Source organism: Eurosta solidaginis, chromosome X (genome assembly GCF_040869045.1).
Source record: "Eurosta solidaginis isolate ZX-2024a chromosome X, ASM4086904v1, whole genome shotgun sequence".
NCBI lineage: Eukaryota > Metazoa > Arthropoda > Insecta > Diptera > Tephritidae > Eurosta > Eurosta solidaginis.
In genome coordinates this window covers 122733056-122752302 of record NC_090324.1, presented here as the reverse complement: position 1 = coordinate 122752302, position 19247 = coordinate 122733056, and the positions used below count along the sequence as shown (strand labels likewise).

The following is a 19247-nucleotide window of genomic DNA, read 5'->3' as shown; positions in this document are numbered from 1 at the left end:
TCAGTACGGTTTCCCAAATTAGATCCGCCACTCGCATCAATGAAAATGTTTTCCACACAAGTTTCATAGTTTTCACAGTTTTCTAAAAAACCTTTCGAAATCGCTCCAAAATTGCTGTTAGTAACCTTATAAACTGGAAAAAGACGTACCACTGATTCAGCTAGTGCAATTTTTTCCTCACGCTTAGGGTAATTTCGTAAAAATTTGGTACACTCGCGCACTAAGGAACGTCGGTAGCTGTCACTTAAATTGTTCGTTTTTTTGTATTCCTCAAGAATGCACGAGAAATCTCCACATCGGAGGTAGTTTTGCAACTCCTGGTGAATACTCTACCATTAAAAAATTTATCATTAATATCTGCAGAAAACCAACAGTCGTTCCAAGGAAGTGCAGATGCTTCAGTGGCTAAGTCTCTGATATTTATTTTCTTAAAGTCTCGAAAATTTATGTACTTTTCTGAAACATTAAATGCTGAGGGCATAACTAAATTATAGCTTAAAAAAATTAAGTGGTGGTCGCTAACACCACCCAGGGAAAGTTGGTCAAAATGTAAGACATTACTCAAATCAGAAACGCAAAAGACGTGTAGTAAACTTGGTCTACAATGGGGACCAAAACGAGTAGGAAGCTGGTTTACAACTTTAAGCCCTAAGCCTGACATATCTTCAAGCAAGTTTTTGGAACGATCATTTTCAACAAACAAATCTATATTTACATCTCCACACAGTAGTATAAGTTCGTAAATGGCACTATATTTATGTATACATTGAAAGAGGTTATTTAAGTCATACGACTTAATTGGATTATACACGCATACAACAAGGCAACGCTCGTAATTATTGTAAAATTCCACCATCAAAAATTCCACAAGATCGGAATTATCTGATTTATTTATTATTTTACACTGCAACGTCCTCTTGTGGTATATCGCAATACCTCGCTTACCTTGCTGTCTGTCATTTCTGATCAGACAATAGACAAGAAACTGGTTATCATTATCATTCATGTAATTTTGAAACCAAGTTTCAGTGACACACAGAACATCAACACTCACAGAGCTAAATATGTGGTTCAAATAATCAAGCTAACATTGATTCAGACTTCTAGAGTTGAAATGGCAAAACTGAAATCCAGGGTGACAATCACTAAAAAGCTTCAGTACTATTTTTGTGTTGAGTTCATTAGAACCGGCAAATGAAATATTTGAGTTCATAAACATATCTATGCACTTCAAATTGCCAACATAATATAATACATGCTAGAGCAAGAGCATTAAAAAATAAGTATGATAGCGAAAGACAAAGAAAAAATGAAAAGTATACATTAAAAGACCTGAAAAAATAATAGTAAATGGTGACTCATCTTAGACTAACGGTAAGTTCTAAATCAATAAAACAATATATATATATTTCATTTTAACTATCAGCTTCTTAGTTTCTGGTGCTTAAAAGAGAATCCACTTCCTCTATGGTGGTTACCAGTTTAGGCTCTTCATTGGGCTTCTGACGTACAAGCACTTTTCCACGTATTGAAAACACTGATGCCAAGTGCTTCTTTCTCTTCATTTCCGTCGCGTACGATATTACTTCCCTTAATCTCTTTGGTAAACTCTCATGCACATATACAGATCCGTAGCCAGGTACATCAATATCAAACAGCGCTAGAGATTTCTTCTTTTGTTTGCAAAATGCAGCAATAGAGGTAAAAAATTTGCTTCGCTCACGCGCAGAGTGTAGTTTTACAACAATAGGAATGTTGCTGTTTATATTATTTTGCATTCTGTTTTGCTTTTTCCGTAATCTAAAGGTATCGCGCAATGGTGGTCGGTTTAGATTTATTGCTTTGCATATCTTAGCAAATAACTCAGGCAAACTCTCTTCGCCAGCATACGGAATACCATTAATTATCATATCAGTGGCGACTGCATTGCTCTCAAGCTCGTTAAGTTGACTACGTGCAGCAACAATTTCACCGCGCAATGTCATAACCTCACTATTCATATTTTCTAGTGCAGTCACCCTACCTTGAATTGTTGTTATGCTCCGCTTAAGGTTTGAAGTCTCCGCAGTCAACTCACCTATTTTCTGCATTACCCTCTCTTCGAAATCGTTTATTGTTTTTTTCATTATTACCGTCAGCTCTTCAATTATTTTAACATCAAGAAGCTTCAAATTTCACCAAATGCTTACGTGTATAGCATATATTGTTGTCTGAAAAAATCATATAGATCGGTGGTATATATAGTATATATCTCATACAACCGATTGTTCAGATAAGAAACTTTGCGCAATTTCTGCCCCATTTTAACAGCTAGAAGCTTAAAATTTCACCAATTGCTTACGTATATAGCATTTATTGTTGTCTGAAAAAATTATAGAGATCGGTGGTATATATATTATTTACCCCATATAAACTATAATTTTTGCCCCTTTTTTACGTCTAGAAGCTTCAAATTTCAACAAATTTCATCAAATATTTACGTTGACGTCATATATTGTTGAAATACGTGATTCGTAGTCATAGTTTTTATATGCAGACCACAAAAAACCTGAAACTTTGCATCCTCACACAAAGTACCTACCTATTTAATGGTATATTAACTTTGGCACGAATCTCAAAATTGTAAGTCCTTAAAGGAAAATAGATAGACCCACCATTAAGTATACCGAAATAATCAGGATGAAGAGCTGAGTTGATTTAGCCATGTCCGTCTGTCTGTTTGTATGCAAACTAGTCCTTCAATTTTTGAGATATCTTGATAAAATTTGGTGAGCAGGTGTATTTGGGTGTCCCATTAGACATTTGTCGGAACCACCCGGATCGGACCACTATAGCATATATCCTCCATACAACCGATTTTTCAGAAAAGAGGATTTTTGTCATATCTTCCTCAATTTATCAGATTGAAGCTTCAAACTTCACCATATACTTTCGTATATTGCACATATTGTCGTATATATAGTGCATATCCCCACAACCGATTGTTCAGATAAGAAACTTTTCCGAAATGACCCCGTCGCTGTTAAAAATATTTACTTAACGTTTGAAGTCAGTGGTGAAAACTGGATGTCGGTCGACTGAAACCACAATTTGATGACAGTCTTTGGCACACACTGCTATATCGACTTCATGCCAGTTTTTAATATGTAATGAAAACACATTTGACATCAAATGTCCTTTGGCACTGGCAAAATTTACATGCGACTCAGGAAAAGAAGTCCCGAGGATAAAAACCCTAAAACGCTAGAGGTGGGCGAAGTCGAAAAGGACCTCAAAAGCCTAAGGGAAAAAAGACAGGTGGAGGTCCCCGACATCACCACGAACGTGCTAGAAGAGGACCAACCGCTAAATGGTGCTGTGACTCGCACAGAGGAACACCCTGCACAACAGTCACGAGAGGCTGAAGGGGACTCGAATACTCTAAACCAAAAGGGCAAGGGGAGGACGACGAAGGTGCTGGAGGGGGACAAACAGCCCAATGGTGCTGCGAGTCCTACAGATAAACCTCCAACACAGTAAAGTGGCGTCGAGCGAACTCCTCCTAACCCTTGAGGAGGGTTCGTTTGACGTGGCGCTGATCCAGGAGCCGTGGCTCTCATCGGGAGGAAAGGTTTCTGGACTTAGCTCGCGCGGGTTTGGCGTTTACTACGCACAAACGGAAGGACGGGTGCGAGCTGTAGTAATGGTAAGGAAACAGCTGCATTCATATATGCTGCCTAATTACACCACCGAGGATCTCGTAGCGGTGGCCGTTACATGGCCCATGCTGCGGAGGTTCCACCGATGGAGTGCAAAAGGCTAGTACAGGAGGAAGGGCGCAAAGGGCGGTTGGTCATAGGCGCAGATGCAAATGCGCACCACAATGCGTGGGGAGGAGCAGATACGAACGAGAGAGGCGAATCTCTATTTTGTTACATCCTGCAAACCAATTTGCAGATAGCCAACAGGGGAAATGTTCCTACATACATTGGTCAAACATCCAGCAATGTTCTGGATATTACATTGAGCTCCGAGCGTGATATATCAAGGTATGATTGGATGGTTCTCGATAGACCATCCTTCTCCGACCATGCGTATATAAGCTTCAGCATCCCACTAAAGAGGGTAGAGAAGGGAGGAACCTTTAGAAACCCTAGGGCAACGAATTGGACTAAATTCCAGAAACATGTAGAAACGAAACTGGGACAACCCAAAGAGGTTGCTAATGTAGAGGAACTGGAGGAGTCGAATGAATTCCTAACAAGGACGCTTATGACTGCGTATAACAAAGCTGGCCCTCTAAGAAGATTCAGAGGAAAAGCAAAGCCGCCGTGGTGGAGCAATGAGCTGAGTCTTCTAAGAAGACAGGTAAAAGAAATGTTTAAGCTCGCAAAGACCGCAGAAAGCGAAGCGTGTCGGGACGAGTACAGGGATCTACTGAGGATCCACAATCGTGAAATTACAAGGGCGAAGAGAAACTCATGGAAAAGTTTCTGTACGGACATATAGTGCTCCAGCGAAACAGCACGGTTGAAAAAAGTCCTAGCAAAGGGAAACATAGTCCAGGGACTAATAAAGAAAGAGAACGGGGAATGGTCACGTAATAGTGAGGAATCCCTTGAGGTGCTTCTCGATGCACATTTCCCATCGGGAGACGGTTTAGAGGAGCCAGCAGACATCACTCACACTTCGATCACGGAGCTAGTAGTGCCGGGCTTGGTGACCGATACCAAGATCGAGTGGGCAGTGAAGACGTTTTCTAAGTTTAAATCGCCGGACCCAGATGGTATATTCCCGGCCATGCTACAAGTTTCAAGTAGGGCGATCGTGGAATGGCTTAAAATAATATTCGATGGGTGCATAAGACTGAATCATGTACCGCACTCTTGGAGAACTGCTCGTGTATATTTTCTACCAAAGGCGGGGAAGATCGGTCACGTGTATCCCAAAGACTATAGACCCATTAGCTTAACATCATTTCTGCTCAAAACCTTTGAGAGGCTGATAGATGAGTACATAAAGTCCAACGTGGTTGAAAAGCTGCTCTCCACAACACAGCATGCGTACATCAAAGGCAAGTCGGTAGACACCGCATTGCATAGGGTGGTAATAAGCATAGAGAAATCCCTGGAATATAAGGAGTATGCTCTAGGAGTCTTCTTGGACATTGCCGGGGCTTTCAATAATGTTGCAAAATGGGCGATTATGGATGGTCTTAATTACATTAAAGTACATCCTGCCTTAATCAGATGGATCGGCTGCATGTTAAATTGCAGAAAGATTACATCACAGTGGGGATTGTACGAGGCACGAAATCAGTGGACAGGGGCATCTAATGTCGGGTTGAAAGTCAATGCGGAGAAGACGGATATGGTCTTGTTTACAAAGAGGTACAAGGTCCCAAATTGGACCAGGCCTAAGTTAGGAGGGGTGACCTTACAGGAGAAACCTTGCACAAAATATTTAGGAATCATTCTAGACAGTAAGCTGTCATGGAAGCTCAACGTGGAGGAGAGGGTCAAGAAGGCCTCAACGGCACTCTATGCATGTAAAAAATGCTGGGGTATACGTGGGGCCTATCGCCCTCTCTTTCTCATTGGGTTTTTACAGCGATTGTAAGCCCTATTCTATACTATGGAGTTCTTGTTTGGTGGAAAGCCACACAAAAAACAACATACCTCAAAAAATTAGAGGGGGTATGCAGACTATCGATGCTTGGAATTACGGGAGCCCTGAAAACAACCCCGACGGCTGCACTGTATGCCATTTTGCACATCCCACCTGTAGACCTTTTAGCAAAGAACAAAGCGTTAACGACCGCAACCAGGCTCGGTGCTTCGGGGCAGCTTGAGCACCGACCATATGGCCATAGTAGTATAGCGTCATCAGTGATAAGACGAACCGACTACATGATTCCCTATCTGCGCTTCGAGGGAGATCTTAAGGCCACAATGGAGGTGGACGGTTGGCGCAAGTGTGCGCAAATGGAAGACGAGGCGATATATGTGTACACCGATGGTTCCAAAGTAGTGGAAGGAGTAGGGTCTGCGGTATACTGCGCTGATCCGGAAATAAGCAGATCCTACAGGCTGCCGGATTACTGTAGCGTTTTCCAAGCGGAAATATTAGCCGTAACCAAAGCAGTAGAAACCCTGGAAGAGAATAGCTCAAGCTGCAACCGTGTTAACTATTATATTGATAGTCAAACAGCAATTAAGGCAATAATCTCGCATAGCACAGCATCTAAATGCGTGATAGAGTGTAAGCAGTCTCTGGGGAGAATCGGGACAAGGAGAAGCATACATCTATATTGAGTCCCAGGGCATATGGGAATAGATGGGAATGAAAAAGCGGACGAACTAGCTAAAAAGTGTGCATCCCTTGAAGCTTGCTCGGTAGATGTCCCAATTAGATTGGGCGAGATTAAGCGAAGTCGAGAGGTGCACATGATCGACCAAGCGGAAAAGGCGTGGGTTCAAGCGCGGGGCTGTAAAGTTTCGAAGATTATGTGTAGGTCTTCCAACCTTAGACTAACACAGTTGCTCCTATCATTAAAAAGAGAGGACTGTAGACTCATGACGGGTATTCTGACTGTACACTGCCTTCTGGCTTGGTCAGTGATAGCAGATGTAGGAAGTGCTTGTTGGAGGAGAAAACGATCGAGCACGTTCTGTGCTCTTGCCCTGCACTTGCCAGGCTAAGACTCCAGCTATTAGGAGTGATACAGCTGTCAGATCTAGAAGCAGCAAGTGGCTTAAGTCCTAGGAAGCTTCTAGTATTTGCCAAGAGGACGGAGTTATTTTATAACATAGGTCCTGGTTTTTGATAGGGTTTTTCAGTTTGGTCGTTAAAACAAACTTCTGGTAACACTACGGACTCAGTCAGTCTATGTGAGGTCCTCATGGACAGGTCAGTTCAACCTACCTACCTATAAGAGTTAATAATTTATTAAATTTAATGTATTAAAATTATTTTGAATAGATTATTAGAAATGAAATGTTATTCGTTTATAAATATATCTAGTTTTTTTTAGAAATAAATTTAATTTAGTAATTTTTGATTTATTTATTTATTTTGTTAATAAATAAATTTATAAATTATCATATTTTAAGGGATAAGCTTTAAAATATATTATTATAAATGAAATAAATTAATTATAAAAATATATGCTTAGGATTAGCAATTATTATTAATTTTGTTAAAAATTATTTTATTTAAATATTATTTATTTATATTTTAATTTTTTATAAAAAAATTTTTTGTAATTTTATTTGAAAAGAAATAATGATTAAATTAGTATATATATATATCTATAAGTAATTTTGAATGGAAAGTTTATATAAAGAACTCGGCAAACATATTACTCGCCTGTTTAACAAAAACATGTCTTTTTGAGTTAGTTTTGAAGTCTAACCTGCCCAATGATTTTTTTTTATGGCCGCAGTAATTTAACTGTGCAAATGTAGCATAATCATTAGTCTCTTAATTGAAGGCTTGTATGAATGGTTGGATGAAGTATAATCTGTTTCATATAAATTTATTATAGAATTTTATATTTTAGTAAAAAAGCTAAAATTTTGTTAAAAGACGGAAGACCCTATAAATCTTTATAATTTTATAAATTTAAATTTTTTGGATTTATTTTATTTTAATTTGTAACATTATTTTATTGGGGTGATATTAAAATTTAATTATGATTTATTGATCCATTATTAATGATTAAAAGAACAAGTTACTTTAGGGATAACAGCGTAATTTTTTTGGAGAGTTCTTATTGATAAAAAGGGTTGCGACCTCGATGTTGGATTAAGATATAATTTTAGGTGTAGTTGCTTAAATGATAAGTCTGTTCGACTTTTAAATTCTTATTTGATCTGAGTTCAAACCGGCGTGAGCCAGGTTGGTTTCTATCTTTAATACATTATAATATCTTAGTACGAAAGGACCAGTTATTAAAATAATTATATTTTATTTATGTGAATTTTATTAATATAATCTAATTAACTATTTTGGCAGATTAGTGCATTAAATTTAGAATTTATAGATGTAATTTTTAATTACAAATAGTACTTGTTTATTTTTGAATTGTTTTTGACTTTAATTAGTTCACTAATTTTAGTTACTTGTGTTTTAGTGAGAGTTGCATTTTTGACTCTTTTGGAACCTAAAGTATTAGGGTATATTCAAATTCGGAAAGGTCCAAATAAGGTTGGTTTGTTAGGAATTCCTCAGTCTTTTGTGATGCAATTAAAATATTTACTAAGGAACAAACTTATCCTTTATTATCTAATTATGTTTCTTATTATTTTTCTCCAATTTTTTCTTTGTTTCTTTCTTTAGTTGTTTGATTTTGTATGCCTTTGTTTGTAAAATTATTTTCTTTTAATGTAGGTTTATTATTTTTTTTAAGTTGTGCTAGATTAGGTGTTTATAGAATGATAATTGCTGGTTGATCTTCAAGTTATAATTATGCTTTATTAGGGACGTTGCGGGCAGTTGCCCAAACAATTTCTTATGAAGTTAGAATAATTTTAATTTTATTGTCTTTTGTTTTTTGACGACATTGATATCATCGGCCTAAACACCCGCGCTGTTAGTTCTGCTTACTCCAAACTGGAAAAAGAAGCGGTAAAGATGGGTTTGAAGTACCTGCTGTCAGTAAAAGACTTCGTTTATTTGGGAACCAGCATCAACACTAGCAACAACATCAGCACTGAAATCCAGCGAAGAATCAATTTTGCCAATAAATGCTACTTTGGACTAGGTAGGCAATTGAAAAGTAAAGTCCTCTCGGCGAACGAAAATCATACTCTACAAGTCACCTATCGTACCCGTCCTGCTATATGGGGCAGAAGCAAGGACCATGACATCAGCAGATGAAGCGGCTTTGGGAGTGTTCGAGAGAAAAGTTCTTCGAAAGATTTATGGACCTCTACGCGTTGGCGATGGCGATTACCGAAGAATATTTAATGATGAGCTGTACGAGCTATACGCAGACATCAACATAGTCCAGCGAATTAAAACGCAGCGGCTGCGCTAGCTAGGCCATGTTATGCGAATGAAAGATGATGCTCCGGCCAAGAAAGTGTTTCTATCGGAACCCGCCTATGGAAGCAGAGGTAGAGGGCGGCCCCACTCCGTTGGAAGGACCAGGTGGAAAACGATTTAAACTCCCTTGATGTGACCAATTGGCGCCGGTTGGCGGAGCGAAGGAGCGACTGGCGCGCCTGGTTGGACGGCCATAACCGTTTATACGGTTAAGCGCCAATTAAGTAAGTAAGTAAGTTTTTTTAATTGGAAGATATAATATTTTTCAATTTTTTTATTATCAAAAATATTTTTGATGTTTAGTAATCTTTTTACCTCTTAGTTTAATTTGTGTTTGTATTTGTTTAGCTGAAACTAATCGAACACCTTTTGATTTTGCTGAAGGTGAATCTGAATTAGGCTCTGGGTTTAATATTGAATATAGAATAGGTGGATTTGGATTAATTTTTATAGCTGAATATTCTACAATTTTATTTATAAGAATATTATTTAGAGTTCTTTTTTTAGGTTGTGATTTATTAAATTTTGTGTTTTATTTAAAATTAATATTTATTTCTTTTATATTTATTTCAGTTCGTGGTACTTTACCTCGTTTCCGTTATGATAAATTAATGTATTTAGCTTGAAAGTGTTTTTTACCAATTTCTATGAATTATTTATTATTTTTTATTGGGTTTAAGTTGTTGTTATTAAATTTTATTTAATTGATTTTGTTAAGTAAAGTTAATGGAAAGTATTTCTCTATATTATGTTTTCAAAACATATGCTTATTCAAGCTCATTAACTATTTGGTTAAATTATCTCATCATTAATTAATTATGGGATTTATAATGTAGTATAAAAGTAAATAATTGTTGAAATTTGACCTACAATAATATAAGGAGTTTCTACTGGTCGTGCTCCGATTCATGTTAATAAAATTACTGTAATAATTATAATATTTTTTTATTATTGATAGGATAGAATTGAATTCCTCGGAAATTTCTTAAGTTATAAAATGGGAGAATTGCTAAATTTGCGATTGATATAATTAGTGCTATAACTCCTCCTAATTTATTAGAGAGTGATCGTAGAATTGCATAAGCAAATAAAAAATATCATTCTGGTTGAACATGGATAGGAGTTACTAATAGGTTTGCTGGAATAAAATTATCTGGGTCTCCTAGTAGGTATGGGTGAATTAATGTTAATAATATCATTATTGAAATTATAATAATGAATCCAGTAATATCTTTGTATGAAAAATAAGGATGGAATGGAATTTTATCAATATTTGAATTTAATCCAATAGGATTATTTGATCCTGTTTGATGTAAGAATAATAGATGCATTATTGTTATAGCTAGTACAATAAAAGGTTAAATAAAATGGAAAGTAAAGAATCGAGTTAATGTAGCATTATCAACTGCAAACCCTCCTCATACTCATTGAACTAAATCTATTCCTAAATAAGGAATGGCTGATAATAAATTTGTAATAACTGTTGCACCTCAAAAAGATATTTGGCCTCATGGTAACACATATCCTACAAAAGCTGTTGCTATTACTAAAAATAAAATTAAAACTCCAATTAATCATGCAGGTGTAAATAAATAGGATATATAGTAAATTCCTCGTCCAATATGTAAATAGATACAAATAAAAAAAAGGATGCACCATTAGCATGTAATGTTCGTAATAATCAACCGTAGCTTACATTTCGACAAATGTGATTTACTCTGTCAAAAGCTAAATTAATATTTGCGGTGTAATGTATAGCTAAAAATAACCCTGTTATAATTTGGATAATTAAACATAATCCTAATAATGAACCGAAATTTCATCAAGTTGAGATATTAATAGGTTTTAGTAAATCAATTAAAGCATTATAAGCAATTTTAATTAGAGGATGTTGATTCCGTAAAGGTTTATTCATTAGTTTATAATTCGTAATGATCCATAAAATATATTAGTAACTTTTACTACGGCAATTAATGTAATTAATAAATAGTTTATTAATATGATAGTTATTATATTTATTGGATAGTTATATAATTTATTCAGTATAATAGAATTTTTTTGTATAAATGATTTTATATCATATATTGTTTTTATTTCATTATTTTCTAAATAATTTAAGATAAAAAGTTTATCTAAGAAAATTGAAATTATTATTATAACAATGAATATTATGATGCATGAAATTGTTATTTTAATTGAAAATGAAAATATTTCATTTGATGCTAGTGAAGTAACATAAATAAATAATACTAATATTCCTTCTAAAAAAATTAAAAATAAAATATAAGAAAATCAGAATGTTTTATATAATATTTCTGTTAATATACAAATTTGTATTGTTTGTATAAGTAATATTAGTCCCATAGCTAATGGGTGATTTATTTGAATAAAAATTAGTCTAGAAATTAATGTAGTAATAAAAAAAGTTAATTGAATTATACAAGGAATAGTTTATAAAAATATTAATTTTGGAGATTAATGATAAAGAAGTTTCTTTTTTCTTGAAGTTTTAAAACAGAATTTTTATTTTTGATTTACAAGACCAATGTTTTTATTAAACTATTAAAACTAATGCTAATAATTTTATATTCAATATTACCTTTTATTTGATTTTTAATTGGAGTTTTAATTTTTGTTTCTAATCGTAAACATTTGTTATCAATATTGTTGAGATTAAAATATATTGTTTTGAGTTTATTTTTTATATTGCTTATATATTTAAATTTAATAGACTATAGAATATTTTTTAGAATTTTATTTTTAATTTTTAGAGTTTGTGAAGGGGTATTAGGTCTTTCAATTTTAGTTTCATTAATTCGAACTTATGGTAATGATTATTTTCAATCTTTTAATTTGTTATAATGTTAAAATTTATTTGTATGCTAATTTTTATATTTCCTATTTGTTTTATAAAAAAATTTTATTGAATGGTTCAGTTATTATTATTTTTAATAATGTTTATAATGATTTTATTTAGTTTTAGTTTTAATTATTTTATAAATATTTCTTATTTTTTAGGTATAGATGTTCTTTCAAATGGATTCATTTTATTAAGACTTTGAATTTGTATTCTTATATTAAATGCTAGTTATATAATTAATAAATTGGGTAATTATAAAAATTTATTTTTATTAAATATTTTAGTTTTATTAATATTTTTAATTTTAACTTTTAGTTCAATAAATTTATTTATATTTTATTTATTTTTTGAAAGTAGATTAATTCCTGCATTATTTTTAGTTTTAGGTTGAGGTTATCAACCTGAACGTTTATAAGCTGGAATTTATTTATTATTTTATACTTTATTTATTTCTTTGCCTATATTGATTAGTATTTTTTATTTATATAATACTTTAATAAATTAAAATTTTTATTTTTTATATAAATATCTATTTAATTATGATTTGTTATAATTATCATTAATTATATCTTTTTTAGTAAAAATAACTATATTTTTAGTGCATTTATGATTACCTAAAGCTCATGTGGAGGCTCCTGCTTCAGGTTCAATAATTTTAGCAGGAATTATATTAAAATTAGGGGGTTATGGTTTATTACGAATTTTTTCATTTTTAAAATTTAGTGGTTTTAAATATAATTATATTTTTATTAGAATTAGATTATTTGGGGGATTTTTAATTAGTTTAGTTTGTTTACGTCAAACTAATTTGAAATCTTTAATTGCTTATTCTTCTGTTTCTCATATAGGAATTATTTTAAGAGGCATTTATGTTTGTTTAATTGGAAGATATAATATTTTTCAATTTTTTTATTATCAAAAATATTTTTGATTTTTAGTAATCTTTTTACCTCTTAGTTTAATTTGATTTTGTATTTGTTTAGCTGAAACTAATCGAACACCTTTTGAATTTGCTGAAGGTGAATCTGAATTAGACTCTGGGTTTAATGTTGAATATAGAATAGGTGGATTTGCATTAATTTTTATAGCTGAATATTCTAGAATTTTATTTATAAGAATATTTTATAGAGTTCTTTTTTTAGGTTGTGATTTATTAAATTTTGTGTTTTATTTAAAATTAATATTATTTCTTTTTTATTTATTTGAGTTCGTGGTACTTTATCTCGTTTCCGTTATGATAAATTAATGTATTTAGCTTGAAAGTGTTTTTTAGTGCTATAACTCCTCCTAATTTATTAGGGATTGATCGTAAAATTGCATAAGCAAATAAAAAATATCATTATGGTTGAATATGAATAGGAGTTACTAGTAGGTTTGCTGGAATAAAATTATCTGGGTCTCCTAGTAGGTATGGGTGAATTAATGTTAATAACATCATTATTGAAATTATAATAATGAATCCAATAATATCTTTGTATGAAAAATAAGGATGGAATGGAATTTTATCAATATTTGAATTTAATCCAATAGGATTATTTGATCCTGTTTGATGTAAGAATAATAGATGAATTATTGTTATAGCTAGTACAATAAAAGGTTAAATAAAATTGAAAGTAAAGAATCGAGTTAATGTAGCATTATCAACTGCAAACCCTCCTCATACTCATTGAACTAAATCTATTCCTAAATAAGGAATTGCTGATAATAAATTTGTAATAAATGTTGCACCTCAAAAAGATATTTGGCCTCAGGGTAACACATATCCTATAAAAGCTGTTGCTATTACTAAAAATAAAATTAAAACTCTAATTGATCATGTAGGTGGAAATAAATAGGATATATAGTAAATTCCTCGTCCAATATGTAAATAGATACAAATAAAAAAAAGGATGCACCATTAGCATATAATGTTCGTAATAATCAACCGTAGCTTACTTTTCGACAAATGTGATTTACTCTGTCAAAAGCTAAATTAATATTTGCGGTGTAATGTATAGCTAAAAATAACCCTGTTATAATTTGGATAATTAAACGTAATCCTAATAATGAACCGAATGTTCATCAAGTTGAGATATTAATAGGTTTTGGTAAATCAATTAAAGAATTATAAGCAATTTTAATTAGAGGATATTGATTCCGTAAAGGCTTATTCATTAGTTTACAATTCGTAGTGATCCATAAAATATATTAGTAATTTTTACTACGGCAATTAATAAATAGTTTATTAATATGATAGTTATTATATTTATTGGATAATTATATAATTTATTAAGTATAATAGAATTTTCTTGTACAAATGATTTTATATCATATATTGTGTTTATTTCATTATTTTCTATATAATTTAAGATAAAAGTTTATCTAAGAAAATTGAAATTATTATTATAACAATGAATATTATGATGCATGAAATTGTTATTTTAATTGATAATGAAAATATTTCATTTGATGCTAGTGAAGTAACATAAATAAATAATACTAATATTTCTCCTAAAAAAAATTAAAAATAAAATATAAGAAAATCAGAATGTTTTATATAATATTCCTGTTAATATACAAATTTGTAATGTTTGTATTTGTAATATTAGTCCTATAGCTAATGGGTGATTTATTTGAATAAAAATTAGTCTAGAAATTAATGTAGTAATAAAATAAGTTAATTGAATTATACAAGGAATAGTTTATAAAAATATTAATTTTGGAGATTAATGATAATGAAGTTTATTTTTTCTTTAAGTTTTAAAAAAGAATTTTTATTTTTGATTTACCAGACCAATGTTTTTATTAAACTATTGAAACTAATGCTAATAATTTTTAATTGGAGTTTTAATTTTTGTTTCTAATCGTAAACATTTGTTATCAATATTGTTGAGATTAGAATATATTGTTTTGAGTTTATTTTTTATATTGTTTATATATTTAAATTTAATAGACTATAGAATATTTTTTAGAATTTTATTTTTACTTTTTAGAGTTTGTGAAGGGGTATTAGGTCTTTCAATTTTAGTTTCATTAATTCGAACTTATGGTAATGATTATTTTCAATCTTTTAATTTGTTATAATGTTAAAATTTATTTTTATGCTAATTTTTATATTTCCTATTTGTTTTATAAAAAAATTTTATTTAATGGTTCAGTTATTATTATTTTTAATAATGTTGATAATGATTTTATTTAAGTATAGTTTTAATTATTTTATAAATATTTCTTATTTTTTAGGTATAGATGTTCTTTCAAATGGATTAATTTTATTAAGACTTTGAATTTGTATTCTTATATTAAATGCTAGTTTTATAATTAATAAATTGGATAATTATAAAAATTTATTTTTATTAAATATTTTAGTTTTATTAATATTTTTAATTTTAACTTTTAGTTCAATAAATTTATTTATATTTTATTTATTTTTTGAAAGTAGATTAACTCCTTCATTATTTTTAGTTTTAGGTTGAGGTTAACAACCTTAACGTTTACAAACTGGAATTTATTTATTATTTTATACTTTATTTGTTTCTTTGCCTATATTGATTAGTATTTTTTCTTTATATAATACTTTTATAAATTAAAATTTTTATTTTTTATATACATATCTATTTAATTATGATTTGTTATATTTATCATTAATTATATCTTTTTTAGTAAAAACAAACTATATTTTTAGTGCATTTATGATTACCTAAAGCTCACGTGGAGGCTCCTGTTTCAGGTTCAATAATTTTAGAAGGAATTATATTAAATTAGGGGGTTATGGTTTATTACGAATTTTTTCATTTTTAAAATTTAGTGGTTTTAAATATAATTATATTTTTATTAGAATTAGATTAGTTGGGGGATTTTTAATAAGTTTAGTTTGTTTACGTCAAACTGATTTGAAATCTTTAAGTGCTTATTCTTCTTTTTCTCATATAAGAATTGTTTTAAGAGGTATTTTAACATTAAATTATTGAGGGTTATCTGGTGCTTAAGTATTAATAATTGCTCATGGTCTTTGTTCATCTGGTTTATTTTGTCTAGCAAATATTACTTATGAACGATTAGGGAGTCGTAGATTATTAATTAATAAAGGTTTATTAAATTGTATACCTTCAATGACTTTATGATGATTTTTATTGTGTATTTGTAATATATCTGCTCCTCCATCATTAAATTTATTAGGAGAAGTTTCCTTATTAAATAGAATTATTGGATGATCTTGGTTAAGCATAATTATGTTATCATTAATGTCTTTTTTTGGAGCTTGTTATACTTTATATTTATATGCTTATACTCAGCATGGGAAAAATATTTCTGGTTTATATTTTTTTAGAGTGGGGAAAATTCGAAAATATCTTCTTTCATTTTTACATTGATTTCCACTAAATATATTGATTTTAAAGAGAGATATCTGTATAATTTGATTTTAAAATAATTTAAATAGTTTAATTAAAATATTGATTTGTGATGTCAATGATATGATTTAATCATTTTAAATTGTGAAAAAATTATCTATTTGTAATATTGGATTTTTATTATTAATTAATTTTAGATTTTTTTTTTATGTTTAAATTTTTTATTAAATTCTTCTAGAATTGTTATAACTTTTTTATTTGATTGAATAAGATTATTATTTATATCTTTTGTATTAATGATTTCTTCTTTTGTTATTAATTATTAGAAAATAATATATAATAAGTGAGTTCAATATTAATCGTTTTATTATATTAGTTTTTATGTTTATTATATCAATGATGTTATTAATTATTTCTCCTAATTTGATTAGAATTTTATTGGGTTGAGATGGATTAGGATTAGTTTCTTATTGTTTAGTAATTTATTTTCAAAATTTTAAATCTGATAATGCTGGGATATTAACAGTATTATCAAATCGTGTTGGTGATGTTGCTTTTTTATTAGCTATTTCTTAAATATTAAATTATGGGAGTTGAAAATTTATTTTTTATTTAGAAAATGATTTATAGAAAATGATTTTGAGATGAATGTTGTAATATTATTAATTATATTAGCAGCTATGACTAAAAGAGCTCAAATTCCTTTTTCTTCTTGATTACCTGCAGCAATAGCTGCGCCTTCTCCTGTTTCTGATTTAGTACATTCTTCAACTCTTGTAACTGCTGGGGTATATTTATTAATTCGGTTTAATATTTTATTATCGGGTTCTTTATTAAGATGCATTTTATTATTATTATCTGGACTAACCATATTTATAGCTGGATTAGGTGCTAATTTTGAATTTGATTTAAAAGAAATTATTGCATTATCTACTTTAAGTCAGTTGGGTCTAATAATAAGTATTTTATCAATAGGGTTTATAAAATTGGCGTTTTTTCATTTATTAATTCATGCTTTATTTAAAGCGTTGTTATTTATGTGTGCAGGTGCTATTATTCATAATATGAATAATTCTCAAGATATTAGTTTGATAGAGGGGGTTAAGAAATTTTATACCTTTTACTTCAATTTGTTTTAATGTTGCAAATTTAGCTTTATGTGGGATACCTTTTTTAGCTGGGTTTTATTCTAAGGATATAATTTTAGAAATAGTTTCTATAAATTATATTAATTTTTTTAATCAGTTTTTGCTAGCTGACTTGAGGTCCGAATTGAAATAAAAACACAAGGGTTTTTTTATATATTACCAATATATTTCGATTACACACGGTAATCGTCTTCAGGGTGAAAATTTTTTTTGTTTTTTTTTTTAGATATTTTTTCTATTTTTTTTTTTGAACTGGTTTAACTGTATGTTATTCATTTCGTTTAATATATTATTCAATAGTTGGTGAGTTAAATTGTGGATCTTTAAATATATTAAATGATGATAGGTGAATTATACTTCGAGGTATAATAGGATTAGTAATTATAAGAATTTTAGGGGGTGGAATATTGAGATGATTATTATTTGTTACTCCTTATATATTTGTTTACCTTTTTATATAAAACTTATAACATTATTTATTTGTATTTTAGGAGGAGTATTGGGTATATAATTTCTAATGTATCTTTATTTTATTTTAATAAATCTTTAAATAATTATTTAATTATTAGTTATTTTGGTTCAATATGATTTATACCTTATATCTCTACTTATGGAGTAATTAATTATCCTTTAGTATTGGGAAATATAGTTTATAAATCTTTTGATCAAAGTTGATCTGAATTTTTAGGTAGTCAAAATTTATATAATAATTTAATTAAATATTCTGAATTACGTGTTGTTTTTCATAAAAATAATTTAAAAATTTATTTAGCATTATTTATTTTATGAATTATTATATTTTAACGAATTTACCGCAATTCCCCTTATTTGCAATCTTCTGCCAACGTTCGTATCGCTAAACTTTTGAATAAATAACTCCAATATTGAATAATGGAAAAAATGACCTTTATTAAAGTACTCCACAATAACACTTATACTTTGTAACGAATAGCTTGCGTAATAACCAACTGATTGATAGCTCAAATGAAATTCTACTATTGCCCGCCAGATTGCGTGCTTAATCAATAACTGCTTGATAGCTCAACTCAAACTTAATTCCAGCGACTCTACATTTGCTGCCTTTTATACTCTCTGATTTCAACTTTCGCATCTTCTAGGCGCTTCCAGAATCTACTAGTTGCCAGCAGCTCTCAAACTTCTCAGCTGTAACTACAATTCCACGATTTTATAGCTTCTCTCATTGCATACTTTCAGGAGTATCTCAGATGTATGCATGTGTTTGTGCATTGATTCTCCGCTGCTCGTATACGTACATGGTACATATGTGTAGACGCAATTATTATTTTTTTTTTTTATGTAGATACATAGTGATTGAATTATTGATGTGAATTCACGTCACTGCTTAGCATGGGCTCGGAGATAGCAGCACCCCTTAGTTTTGCTAATATTCGTAACACTGCCCTCCACCTAAGTCTGATCGTCCCGATCAGACAAATCTCTCGATCTAAACGCTGCTCCAAATGTAGCACTCTTCTAATCCGTGGTTTACCAGTGGTTTGTATGCGGTAGATGGTATCACTGACCTTTTTCCCAACTTTGAACGGGCCTTCTTAACTGCACCGAAATTTGGCTGGAACACCTTTCCGCCGGTGAGGGTTGTTTAACAGTATCAAATCTCCCTCCAAGAAACCTTCCGAATTTTTGTTCTCATTGTACCTGCGTTTCATCTTACTACTCATTATTCTTTTTCGTTCTCTCGAAATCTGTTGTTTGGCCAATGAGCTTCTTCGCAGAGCTTGACCGATTGACTTTGCATCATCATTATCGTCTGAACGTTTCACAACAGAAGTGGGCGCTGGCTTGAAACCACCCTTGCATTCTTTCTGAAAAATTCTTTCAGTCGTTTTAGTGCGTCCATTAGGG

The 19247-nt window shown here is 30.7% G+C and overlaps 2 pseudogenes; both read left to right on the top strand.

Annotated features, from left to right (window-relative positions):
• Positions 1-11888: 11888 nt before the first annotated feature.
• LOC137235120 (NADH-ubiquinone oxidoreductase chain 4-like) lies at positions 11889-12921 on the top strand (annotated as a pseudogene).
• Positions 12922-14949: 2028 nt separating this feature from the next.
• LOC137234194 (NADH-ubiquinone oxidoreductase chain 4-like) lies at positions 14950-16284 on the top strand (annotated as a pseudogene).
• The last annotated feature ends 2963 nt before the right edge of the window (positions 16285-19247 follow it).